This window comes from Peromyscus maniculatus, chromosome 2, assembly GCF_049852395.1.
Source record: "Peromyscus maniculatus bairdii isolate BWxNUB_F1_BW_parent chromosome 2, HU_Pman_BW_mat_3.1, whole genome shotgun sequence".
Taxonomy (NCBI): domain Eukaryota; kingdom Metazoa; phylum Chordata; class Mammalia; order Rodentia; family Cricetidae; genus Peromyscus; species Peromyscus maniculatus.
In genome coordinates this window covers 141,909,765-141,922,850 of record NC_134853.1, presented here as the reverse complement: position 1 = coordinate 141,922,850, position 13,086 = coordinate 141,909,765, and positions in this window count along the sequence as shown.

Sequence of the window (13,086 nt, the reverse complement as noted above, 5' to 3'; positions counted from 1 at the left end):
GGGGGCCATGCTGCTACCCAAGCCATGGTGTCGTCGTCAGGACCAGGGCTGCTGCCAACGGCCAAGTCTAGGTCCATGACTTTACAGCAGCCAGGGTCTGAGTTGATGTCCGGGACCCCTGGTACCACTGAGGGTCAGCCACCTGAGACCATGTTGGTGTCTGAAGGCCATGGTGCTACCAGCGCCATACTGATCTGGGTGTCCTGTGCTGCCACTAGGGCCATGGAGACACCAGGGCCCCAGCTGCTGCCAAGGGCCATGTCTGGGTCCATGGTCCTGCTGTGGCTGGGGTCTGTGTTGCTGTCCATGGCCTATATAACCATGGGAGTCACAGGAGCCAAGAACGTTGAAATCTGAGAGCCATGCTGAGGTGGTCCCACTCCTTACTGTTGTGGGATAATCATTTTGTACACTGTGAAGATGTGTTTTTGCTAAGGCATCTTCTGATTGGTTTAATGAAGAGCTGAATGGCCAATAGCTAGGCAGAAGAGGATAGGCGGGACTTCCAGGGAGAGAGAGGAACTTGAGATGAATCTAGGCTCACAGGAGATGCTATGGAGACACAGAGGGACTCGGACATACGGAATGAAAGAGAGGTAAGAAGCCACACATGTAACAAACTGTAGATGAATAGAAAACAGGTTAATGAAGTTTTAAGAGCTAATTGGGAACAAGCCTAAGCTAAAGTCCAAGCTTTCATAATTAATAATAAGTCTGTGCGTCATTATTTGGGAGAAAGTCCAGCAACACCTCACTGGCCCGGAGGTGGATACTACAGCAGTAGAGCTGGCCCCCACAACCAGGAAAGACAGCCACACCCCTTAGCACAGGCGTGTACCTCACCAGGGCAGCACCCTAGAGCTGACTGTTGTCTGGGACATGGGTGAGCTGGCCCTGAGGATGTGAGATTAACAGAGCTGACCCTGCCACCCCCCAACCACCATGTGGTAGCATGGGTGAGGGAAAGATGCCCTCCCCCTCCCACCCCTTGCTACCCGAGGCAGGTGAGAGGCTGGCCCTGGGATCACTAGAGTCAGAGAACTAGCCTTGTCCCTCACAAGTGCAGCACACTGGAGAGCGGGCCCTTCATCCCATCTGGGCAGCACACTAGAGCTGACCCTGTGGGCACGAGAGCAGGAGAGATGTCCCTGCTCCGACTCTCATCTGTCATGTGGTGGCATGGGTGAGGGAATGATACCCTACCCCCCACCCCTTGCTACCTGGGGTCATGAGAGTGGGAGAACTATCCCCTCATCAGCTGCTGCACACAGGGGAGCAGACCCTGCAGCCTGCCAGGGCAGCACACTAGAGCTAACCCCGTTGTCAGGGCCTCAGGTGAGTCAGCCCTGAGAGCAGGAGAGCTGACCCCACCCATCCCCGTATGCCCCCACAGCAATCAGAGAGGGCCCTTCACCTTGCCTGGGCAAGGCAGTGGAGCTGGCCCTGGTGGTGTGAGTGTGGGTGAGCTGGACCCAAGGGCCAAAGAGTGAGAGAATCGGCCTCACTCCTTGCTGCAGAGGCTGTGCTGGAGATCTCACCTGGGTGGGGAAAGCTGGTGGGCTGACTAGCCCAGCTACCACCCAGGTCAGGAACCAGGGGTATGAGTTGATACACCCTGGCATCCACTGAATCTATGAACTGTTAGAACATGTGAAGGAGACGAACCTATAGATCCAAAACAGCAGGATCTCCACAAACACAGGACAACAACAGGATATCCAAGAGGAGCCCCAGTGAGAGCCATTATTGATGGTGTAGCAGAAGCCAGAGACCAGGAACTGGATCAGGACAAGATGACTCTTCTTCTTCTTCTTCTTCTTCTTCTTCTTCTTCTTCTTCTTCTTCTTCTTCTTCTTCTTCTTCTTCTTCTTCTTCTTCTTCTTCTTCTTCCTTCTTCTTCTTCCTTCTTCTTCTCCTCCTCCTCTTCCTCCCCCTCCTCCTCCCTCCTCCTCCTTCTTTTGTTTGTTGTTTTTATTTTGTTTTGTTTCGTCTGTAGTTTTTCTTCTAAATTTTGTTTTGGGGGGAGGTTGCAAGGGTAGAGAGCAGATTGGAAGGACAGGGATGTTGTGTGATATTTTGATCAAATTCTGACAATAAAGTTTGCTTTGAGTCAGAGGTCGGAGCTAGCCATTAGCTAACCAAAATTAACCATGGAGGTTTTGGAGGACTGAGGACAGATAGGAGTCAGGACATAGTAAGGTGGGGCTGAGAGAGGATCTCAGCCCTTTTTGGATGGAGGAACGGAAGGGATAGAAAGTCACTGGTGGCTTCTCTGTCACTTCTCTGGTCATTCATGTCCTTACCCTGCTATCTGACTCCCAGTTTGTTTGTTTTTTTAAGATTTATTTATTTATCATGTAAATTTAGGTTTTGTCTGCATGTATGTTTGTGTGAGGATGCCAGATCCCCTGGAACTGGAGTTACAGAGAATTGTGAGCTGCCACTGCCATGTGGTTGCTGGGAATTGAACCCAGGTCCTTTGGAAGAGCAGCCAGGGCTCTTAACCTCTGAGCCATCTCTATAGCCCATGACTCTTGATTGTTTTTATTGATAAAGAATAATTAGATAAATGTTTTATGGGGAAATGTGTGGGATTGGGATGCATGATGTGAAATTAAAAAAGGATCAATAAAGTTTGAAAACATGCCTCACTATATATAACATACTCAGATATGAACATACTTGGTGTCTTAGTTAAGGTTTCTATTGCTGTGAAGAGACACCATGATCATGGCAACTCTTATAAAGGAAAAACATTTAATTGGGATTGGCTTACAGGTTCAGAGATTTAGTCCATTATCATCATGGTGGGAAATGTGGCATCCAGGCGGACATGGGGCTGGAGGAGGAGCTGAGGGTTCTACATCTGGATTGGCAGGCAGCAGGAAGAGAATGCCACACTGGGCCTGGCTTGAGCTTGAAACTTCAAAGTGACACACTTCCTCCAACAAAGCCACACCTACCTCAACAAGAGCACACCCCCTAATAGTGCCACTCCCTAATGACCTAGCATAAATATATGGGGGCCATTCCTACCCAAACTGCCACATTCTACTCCCTGGCCCCCTTAACCTTGTAGCCATATCATAATGCAAAAATGCATTCCATCTGACTTCAAAAGTCCCCAAAGTCTATCACAGTCTCAACAGTGTTTAAAAGTCTAAATTCAAAGTCTTTTCTGAGATTCACGCAATTTCTTAACTATAATCCCCTACAAAATCAAAATAAAAAAAGCAGATCACATACTTCCAACATATAGTGGCACAGGATATACATTATCATTCCAAAATGTCGGGAAGGGAGCATAGTGAGGAAATACTGGATCAAAGCAAGACTGAAAACCAGCTGGGCAAACTCCAAACTCTGCATCTCCATGTCTAATGTCAAAATGCTCTTCAGATCTTCAACTCCATCCAGCTTTGTAGACTGCAACCCACTTCCTTCTCTTGGGCTGGTTCCACTCCCTGGCAGCAGCTTTCCTCAGCAGCTATCCCATGACTCTGGCATCTCCAACATCTTGGGGTCTCCAAGGCAATCCAGGCTTCAGCAGCTTCACACAATGGCCTCTCTAGGCCTCCATGCAGGGACACCCCAGACATGTCCTTGGCAGCGTTCCTTAGTTGCAGAGGGAGATTCTATAACCCATTTCTTCTGTCCTTGACACTAAAGCCAGAACTACATGGCCAAAGCTGTCAAGTTCTTCTGCTTGGTGAGGCTGGAATATGGCCCTCTCATTCAATTACATCTTTACCAGCTTTCCTTTTTTTTTTTTTTTTTTTGTGGTTCCCTTCATTGCCTAAGCTTGGCTGTTCTGGAACTCCCTCTGTAGACCAGGCTGGCCTCAAACTCAGGGAACCACCTGCCTCTACCTTCCAAGTGCTAGGATTAAAGGCAAGCGCCACTATACAGGGCCCTAAGATTTTCTTTAATTCCTTTTCACAAATTGGAAGCCTATCTGAGTGGGGTCTTGCCCTGAGGTCATCACTCCCTTTATTCTATTTAGTATCAGATTTTTCTTTATTTTTTTATCTGCATTTTATATTTTCATTTGCTCAGCTTGCTCCTTTTCACTATAGATCTGTGTAAGCATGGTCACTAATAAACAACACAGCCAACACCAGATTGTCTGGAAATTTCCTCGGCCAAAGTGGTAATCCATAACTCTTCAATTTAGCCTCAGGCAGATTTTTCAGACAAGAGCAGAAAACAGACACATTCTTTGCCAAACTATCACAAGAATGGTCTCTAGGCCACGTACTAATATTCTCTGAAAACTGCTAAGCCAGGCCCCACAGTTCAAATCACCCTCAGCACTGCTGTCTTCCACACTTCTACTAATATGGTCCATTAAGCCTTGCTTAAAGCATTCAACTGCTTTCCTAATCCAAAATCCCAAAGTTCACATTCCTCCAAACAAAAGCATGGTCAGACCTATCACAGCAATACTCCACTCCCAGTACCAACTTCTGTCTTAGTTGGAACAAATGAAAAAAAAATAATCTCAAGGAAAAGAAGTCATTTCTAACACTCAGGAGGCAAAGTCAGATGGATCTCTGTGAATTTGAGGCCAACCTGGTCTACACAGTATGTTCCAGGACCACTAGGGCTACATAGACCTTGTTTAAAAAAAACCAAGAGAGAATGAGTCTCCATCCTGAACCACCTATATGATGTATGTATGATCCACATACATCATACAGTATATAGCATAAAATTATAAAGCAGCTGACAATTTCCTATCGCTTTATGACATCCTAGCTGTCATAACATAAGTCTCTCTCCAGTGTTCATGGTGATACTGGGGTTAACAAGTATATTACACTGCCACCGAGGAAATGGCTGGTACGCAGTATCACACAGTGTAGAGTGTCTGGTAACTGACTTCATTGCTTATATATTTACTGTACTACACTTTGCTTTTGTTTTGTTTTGTTTTCCAGACAGGGTTTCTCTGTTATCTCTGACTGTCCTGGGCTAGAACTAGCTCTGTAGATCAGGCTGGACTTGAACTCAGAGATCTGCCTGCTTCTGCCTCCTAAGTGCTGGGATTAAAGGCATGCACCATCACTTCTGGCTTCTTTTTAAATTTTTATTTCTTTCTTTATTTTATATGCACAAACGTTTTGATGGCATGTATGTCTGTGCATCATGTGCATTCCTGATGCTCACAGAGACCAGGAGATGGCATTGGATCCATCTGGAGATACAGATGTTGTGAGCAGCTGTGTGGGTGCTGGAAATCAAACAGCTCCTCTTGAAGAGCAGCCAGTGCTCTTAACTGTTGAGCCGTCCCTCAGTTCCCCACCCCTGTTGGTGGAAGTTTTTATCTTGCCAGCCAGCTCCCAAATAACCACATAGAGACTTATTATAGATTCTCAGCCGATAGCTTAGGCTTGTTACCAACTAACTCTTACAACTTAAATTAACCCATATTTATTAATTTACACGCTACCACATGGCTCATTGCTTGTTATCTCATCTATATGTCCTCCTTCCTCTGCTGAGTCTGGCTGGCAACTCTGCCCTCCTTCTTCCCAGCATTCTCTCAGTCTGGCTCTCCTGTCTAACCTCTTCCTGCCTAGCTATTGCCCAACTGGTTTTTTTTATTAAACCATTGAGAGCAATATATCTTCACAGTGTACAAAAGGATTATTCCACAGCGCTCCCTCTATTTATCTTTTATTTTATGTGTATGAATGTTTTGCCTGAATGTATGTCTTTGCACCACATGCATGCAGTTTCCTGGAGACAAGAAGAGGGAGTTAGTTCCCTTTGGCTTGGAGTTACAGATGATTGTGAGTTGCCCGGTGGGTACTGAGAACTGAACCTTGATCCTCTGTAATACCAATAAGTACTCTTAACTGATGAGCTATCTCTCCAGCCCTGTACTTGAAAGGGGAGCTGGCTGCGTGTGGTGGCCCATGCCTTGATCTTAGCACTCTAGAGGCAGAGGCAGGCAGATCTCTGAGAATTCAAATCCTGCTTGCTTAACAGAGAGAGTTTCAGAGAGTTCCAGGCTAACTAGGGCTACATAGACTCTGCCTCAAATTAAAAAGAGGAAAAGAAAAAGAAGGAAGGGGGAGAGGGTGCTGGGGAAAGAGGGGAGGCAGACAAGCATTTAAGAAGGTCCTGTGTCCGGCACAGAGAAACCTCTCATGTGCTCCAGGAAGAATTCGGTGGGCAAAGGCTGCACAAGACTGACAGCCTGTCGTTCAAATTCTAAATGCGTTATAAAAACAAAAACAAAACAAAGGAGTCTGATATTGGGGTAAATGCTGAAAGACAGACAAAGGAACAAACCACTGCCACCTCTCACCTCTAGGACTCCTCAGCCTGAAAAGCCTCAGATGACAGGCCTCTAGCCAAATGAGCTGCCTCAGCCAAAAAGAATTTAGCCAAGAGAGCCTTTAGTTCCTGTCTCCTCACACCTTATATACCTTCTCCACCCAGCCATTAAAGGTGTGTGTATGCTTCCCAAGTGCTGGGATTAAAGGTGTGTGTGCCACCACTGCCTGGCTCTGTTTCTCTCCTAGACTGAGTCAGTCTCATGTAGTCCAGGGTGGCTTTGAATTCACAGACATCCAGACAGATCTCTGCCTCCTGAGTGCTAGGATTAAAGGTGTATGCCACCACTGCCTGGCATCTATGTTTAATCTAGTGGCTTGTTCTGTTCTCTGATCTTCAGGCAAATTTTATTAGGGTACACAATATATCACCACAACAGCCCAACTTCAATCCATGGAACACATGTTTAAAAAGCTGGATTCAAGCTGGGTGTGGCGGGGCATGACTTTGATCCCAGCTCTGGGAAAGCAGATACAGGTGAACCTCTGTGAATTCAAGGCCAGCTTGGTTGACAGAGCAAGCTCCAGACTGGCTACTCATTGAGATTCTGTCTCAAAAATAAATAAATAAACAAATAAATAAAAATGAATGATAAATAAATAATAAAATAGAAGCAAGCTTTGATGGCACATCTGAAATCCCAGCACTAGGTCGGAGGGCAGAAACAGGAGAATTGCCCAGATGGTCAGATGGTTGTGGGCCAGTTAGCCAGGCACATACACTGAAGAAACAAGTGATATCTTGTCTTAATAAAATGAAAGGCAAGAACCAACTTCCAAAAGCTGCCCTCTGACTTCAACACCCTGCCACAGCATGTGCCTACTCCCCTATCTGTCTCTCACACATACATAATTTAGAAACAAACAGAAACTCCTAATGAGCTGGGCTGACCAGACAGACACAGAGCAAGCACATCCCTTCCAACACCACAATGGCCAGAGCCCAAGTCAAAAGTTTGCAAAGTTGAAAGAAAATACTGGATCTCACTGTGACATGGAGTTTATTGTTGGCTCTGGGCTCATTAAGCCACTGAGAAATCCTTATCCATCACACAATGTAGAAGTGAGTGATGAGTCTAAGTGCCAAGGAGAAAATGGCTGAAGAATTCTGGAAACTCTGGGTAAACTGGTTGAGAAAGAAAAGTAGTTGCCAGAGCAAATCTTGAACACGAGTGAGAATTCTCTGTTCTGGAAACGTGCCTGAAGGGCTTGCTTCCATAAGGAGGTGAAGTCAATGCCAAGTTTCCAGGGTGTTTAAGGACAGTTTGACTGTCTTGCTGGGGATAGGGCTATAGGCTAAGCTGAGATCTTTTCAGCTCTGTCTGACACAGTGAGAGAGCCCCAGGGCCTTTGCTGTGCATACCCTACCAGTGGACTGCAGGAACTCTAAGAAGCCAAAGATCCAGGCTCCGAACCCCAGCACTTGGAGGCAGAGGCAGGTTAAAGGTCAACCCGGACTACATAGTCAGTTCCAGGCCAGCCAGGGCTGCATTGTGAGACCCTGTCTCAAAAAAAAAAAAAAAAAAAAGAAAAAAGAAAAAAGAAAGAGAAAAAAGAAAGAAAAGAAGAAGAAAAGAAAGGAAATGCAAAGCTGACCCAGTTTCTCTTCTAAGATGCCCTCCTGAGTTGCAATGCCAATGAGGTAGAGAAGCATCTTTGGAGGTGTGCTGGTTAGCTTTTGTCAACTTGACACAAACCTAGACACCTAGACATATCTGGAAAGAGAAAAATCTTTATTTGTTTGTTTGTTTGTGGTTTTTCGAGACAGGGTTTCTCTGTGTAACCCTGACTGTCCTGGAACTCACTCTGTAGACTAGGCTGACCTCAAATTCAGAAATCCATCTTCCTCTGCCTCCAGAGTGCTGGGATTAATGATTCCAGGACAGTCAGGGATATACAGAGAAACCTTGTCCTGAAAAAAAAAAAAAACATTAAAAAAAAGAAGAAGCATACCATTACCATATGACTTAGGAATTGCACTCATTGGCATCGGTCCCAGATAAAGGAAAGAAGATATCCACACAAACATGCACGTGGCTGTCCATAGAGACTTTATTTACAATAAGACAAACCTGAAAACAAATGTCCCACAAATAGGCAAGTGGTGGTGTATTCATACCATGTAAAAGGGTTAAACTTGAGCCCTTCCTCAAAAGACATATGCACATCATGACTCCTAGACCTAGGAACATGGCCTTATTTGGACAAAAGATTTTTGCAGAGGTGATTATGTTAAATGGCTTTAAAAAAGTGTGTGTGTGTGTGTGTGTGTGTGTGTGTGTGTGTGTGTGTGTGTGTGTGTGTCCACTAAAGCCAGGAGAGAGGTCAGATCCTCTGGAGCTGGAGCTACAGGTGTCTGTGAGCTGCCTGATGTGGGTGTTGAGATCTGAGCTCTGGAAGAGCAATAAAGCACTCTTAGCCAGCTGAGCCAATTGAGCTGGCTCTCCAGCCCCATGTTAAGTATCTTGACCTGAGATCATGCTGGGTTATCTGAGTGGTCCCTAAATTCAATAGCCAATGTCTGTAAGAGAGATAGGAAAAGGAGCTAGAGATGTGGCTCACTGGTAGAGTGTTGGCCTAGCACAATGGTTCTCAACCTATGGGTCTCAATCCCTTTGGGAGTCGAATGAGACCCTTTCACAGGGGTCACATATCAGATAGCCTCCATATCGGATATTTATATTATGATTCATAACACTATTAAAATTACAGTTATTAAATATCAATGAAATAATTTTATGGTTGGGGGTCACCACAACATGAAGAACTACATTGGTGGGTCGAAGCATTAGGAAGGCTGAGAACCACTGGCCTAGCATGTACAAGGCCCTGGGTTCTACAGCATCGATGTAGGCAAGGAAAAAGGAAATAGGAAAGGGAAAGAGAGGAAAAGGCAGGAGAGGAGGTGGGGGAGGGATCAGAGAGGTGCGCCTGTGGCAGAAACACGTAGACAACTCGGAGAAGGTCATGTTGGAACCAACGTGGTAGCAGGACACAGTGGCCCACACCTTTAGTCCCAGCACTCAGGAGACAGAAGCAGGTAGATCTCTGTGAGTCTGAGGCCTACCTGTATTGTTGGTTAGCTTTTGTCAACCTGACACAAACCTAGACACTTAGACATGTCTGGAAAGAGAAAAATCTTTATCTGTTTGTTTGTTTGTTTGTGGTACCAGATGTGGCTCCAGACAGTCAAAGATGCATAATGAGACCTTGTCTCAAAAAACAAACAAGTTAAGGGTTCAATATAGGGGCACATTGCCTGTGATCTGGTCACTTAGGAAGTGGTTGCAAGGAGATCAGGAGTTCAAGGCCAGGCTCAGCCACATAGTGAATTCAAAGTATCCTGGGCTAATATAAAACCCTTCTAAATAAATAGATAAATATCCCAAAGTGGTGATTGGAGTATTGTATGTAGTTCAGGGGAATTACTAGGGCCCAGGAAGTTCTAGGCTTATGTGGGCAGCTAGCAGCACCAGGAGCTGGAAGACACCAGGGAACATTCTGCCCTAGAGACTTCAGGGGTAAGAGCATACACTAGCCTGCTGCCACCTCAATTTTCAAACTTCTGGCCTCCAGAACTGCACGAGAATAAATATCTATTCATTTAAGCCATCAAGTCTGTGATAACTTATTGAGGAAGTTCTAAAACACAAATACATTTTGGGATACTTACTCAGCCATAAAAAGGAGCAGATTAAATAGTTGCAAGCTGAATCTGAAGGGTTGAGTGGGAAAAAAAAAAAAAACATCTCAAAAGGATGGAGGTGATGGCGCATACTTGAATCTCAGAGCTTTGAGAGGCGGGACCAGGATCACAAGTTTGAGGCCAGCCTGGGTTACATACAGTGTAGTGGGTAGCCATTCCAGCTTTGATCTGGAAGTTCCAACCCCCATTGAGGCTTTGGTAACTGTCACGCCTACAAGGCGGGGCCAAGAGAGGGCCCTGAAGACCTGAGATCAGGATGCACTGCCTTCTCTTGGTTCCCGGAGCCTGGATGCTGGTGGTAGACGGAGCAGAGTTCTCCAGAGAACACCGCTGGACTGCGCTGCGTCTTTCCCAGACCCTGCGACCTACCTATCCCTTCATTTGTAAGTTATGCCACTAAATAAACCTCCCTTTTAACTACATGGAGTGGCCTTAATAATTTCGCCAATAATACAGTGAGACCTTGTCCCAAGAACCAGCTACAGTGTCATAAGCCTTTAATCCCAGCTCTTGGGAGGGAGAGGCAGGAGGATCTCTGTGAGTTCAAGGCCAACCTGGTCTGCATCACTACATAGTGAGTTTCAGGCTGGCCTTGAACTCATAGAGATCCTCCTGTCTCTTCTGCCTCCAGAGTGCTGGGATCAAAGGCATGTGTCACTATGCCCAGTCCCCAGATGACCTCTAACTGTCTAGAAACCCTCAGGGAAGGAAGGGACCTGGTGAGCTCCTCTGTTCTGGTGCTCTGCAGTGCTGACTTCGATGGTTGTAAGAATCCAAATAGGATAAAATGACATAGAAGTGTATCTCCACTCTGTACTGCAAAAATGGTCAGATGCAACCACCGAGGAAATGGATGAGTGCATGGGGTCACTGACTCTCATTGTAACTTCCTAAAAATTTAAAATTACTTCAAAATAAAAAGCTAAAAATAGGCCGGGCGTTGGTGGCGCACGCCTTTAATCCCAGCACTCGGGAGGCAGAGCCAGGCGGATCTCTGTGAGTTCGAGGCCAGCCTGGGCTACCAAGTGAGCTCCAGGAAAGGCGCAAAGCTACACAGAGAAACCCTGTCTCGAAAAACCAAAAAAAAAAAAAAAAAAAAAAAAAAAAAAAAAAAAAAAAAAAAAAAAGCTAAAAATAAGTTAACCAACATGGGGGAATAAAGTGATAAATGTTTTGACTGGAGTAGTGATTATGTTGTGACTACTGTTCTCAAAATTCATCTAATCAGACCTTTCACTTGGGTACTTTTGTCATTTTTTTTTATTTTAAATAAAGACTTGTATTTTTATGTGGATGAGTGTTTTATCTGCATGTATGTCTGTATGTCTTGTGTGCCTGGTGCCTGCAGAAGCCAGAAGAGGGTATTGGATCTCTTGGAACTGGAGTTACAGAGGGTTGTAAGCCACTGTGTGGGTGCTGGGAACTGAACCAAGGTTCTCTGGAAGGGCAGCGAATGCTCTTAACTACTGAGCCATCTCTCCAGTCCCAGGATACTGAGGGCCAGGCCTCACTATGTAGCCCAGACTGGCCTTGAACTTGTGATTCTCCTGCTTTGGATTCCTAAATGCTGGGGTTGCAGATATACCCCACCTTGTCCATCCCAATTTACTTCAGTAAAGTTGAATTTTTAAGTTAAAAAACACCAGCAACCAAAGTTTGTGGAGAACGTCAACCTGAGTTTTCCCAGCCCAAGACTGGAATATTGTATCCTTTGCTATTCAAAATCTTAAAACTATCAAATATCACTGAGTGCTTCCATGCAAGGCTCGCATTGCCTCACCAACATCCGATATGGAATGGATGTGTGTAAATGTTTGTCACACAAAGGTATCCCGAGGGCTGCAGCTGAGGAGATGGAGTCTGGCCTGCAGCCTACTGGAATAATCTAGATAGTATCTTGCTGACGTTTTTCAGGCCACTACAAGTGGCTGTAGACTTGAGTAAGCACATAAAACCAGCCAACCACAGGCTGCAGCCTCATCATCCAGGAGCGAAATCACTCCAGGACATCAGTGTTGGAAGTCTGGACCAGAGGAAACAAGGGCTTTGCATCACGTGGGTCATTATTTCTCTTATATCCTGTTTTCCTATGAGACTGTGAGCTGAAGGGCAGAGCTTTTTATGTCATTCCAACTCTCCTCGTCCTGAGAGTTCATTAAGCCCAGAAGCCAGTCAACCATTCCTTGCTGCTGCTGAATAATAAGTAATATCCTTTGCTCAAGAAAACATATAGCTAAAGAAATTTGAGAGATGGCTCATCCATTAAGAGCACTGGCTGCTCTTCAAGAGGATCCATGTTCTACTCCTAGCACCGACATGGGAACTCCAGTCCCAGGGCACCTGACGCCCTCTTCTGGCCTCTGAGGATACTGCATGCACATGGTGCACATACATACATGCAGACAAAACACTCATACACATTGAAAATAAATAAATAAATAAATAAAAGCTTTTTAAAAATAAATCAAATATGAGCCAGGAGGTTGTGGCAAACACATTTAATACCTGTACTAGGGAGGCAGAGACAAGAAGATCTCTGTGAGTTTGAGGCCAACCTGGTCTACAGAGTAAGTTTCAGGACAGCCAGGGCTACACAAAGAAACCCTGTCTTGAAAAACCAAATAAATAAATATATAAAATATTAAGGAGCAGTTCATATTTAAGAAGTTAGTAAATTGGCTGGGCATGGTGACACACACCTTTAATCCCAGCACTCGGGAGGCAGAGGCAGGTGGATCACTGTGAGTTCGAGGCCAGTCTGGTCTACAAAGAGAGTTCCAGGATAGCCAGGGCTGTTACCCGAAGAAACCCTGTCTCAAAAAAAAAAAAAAAAAAAAAAAAAAAAAAAGTTAGTAAATTGACAGTAGGTAAAATACTTGAATAAGAGCCTTTTCCACCCCAAGTTTTATGATTCCATATCCAATATACTGTTTGAAACAGCTAAAGACCATTCTAGATATAAAGCCTAAAGATACAATAACATCTACCTGAAAATGCATGTAGAAGCTGGGCCTGATAAGGCACGCTGGTAATCCT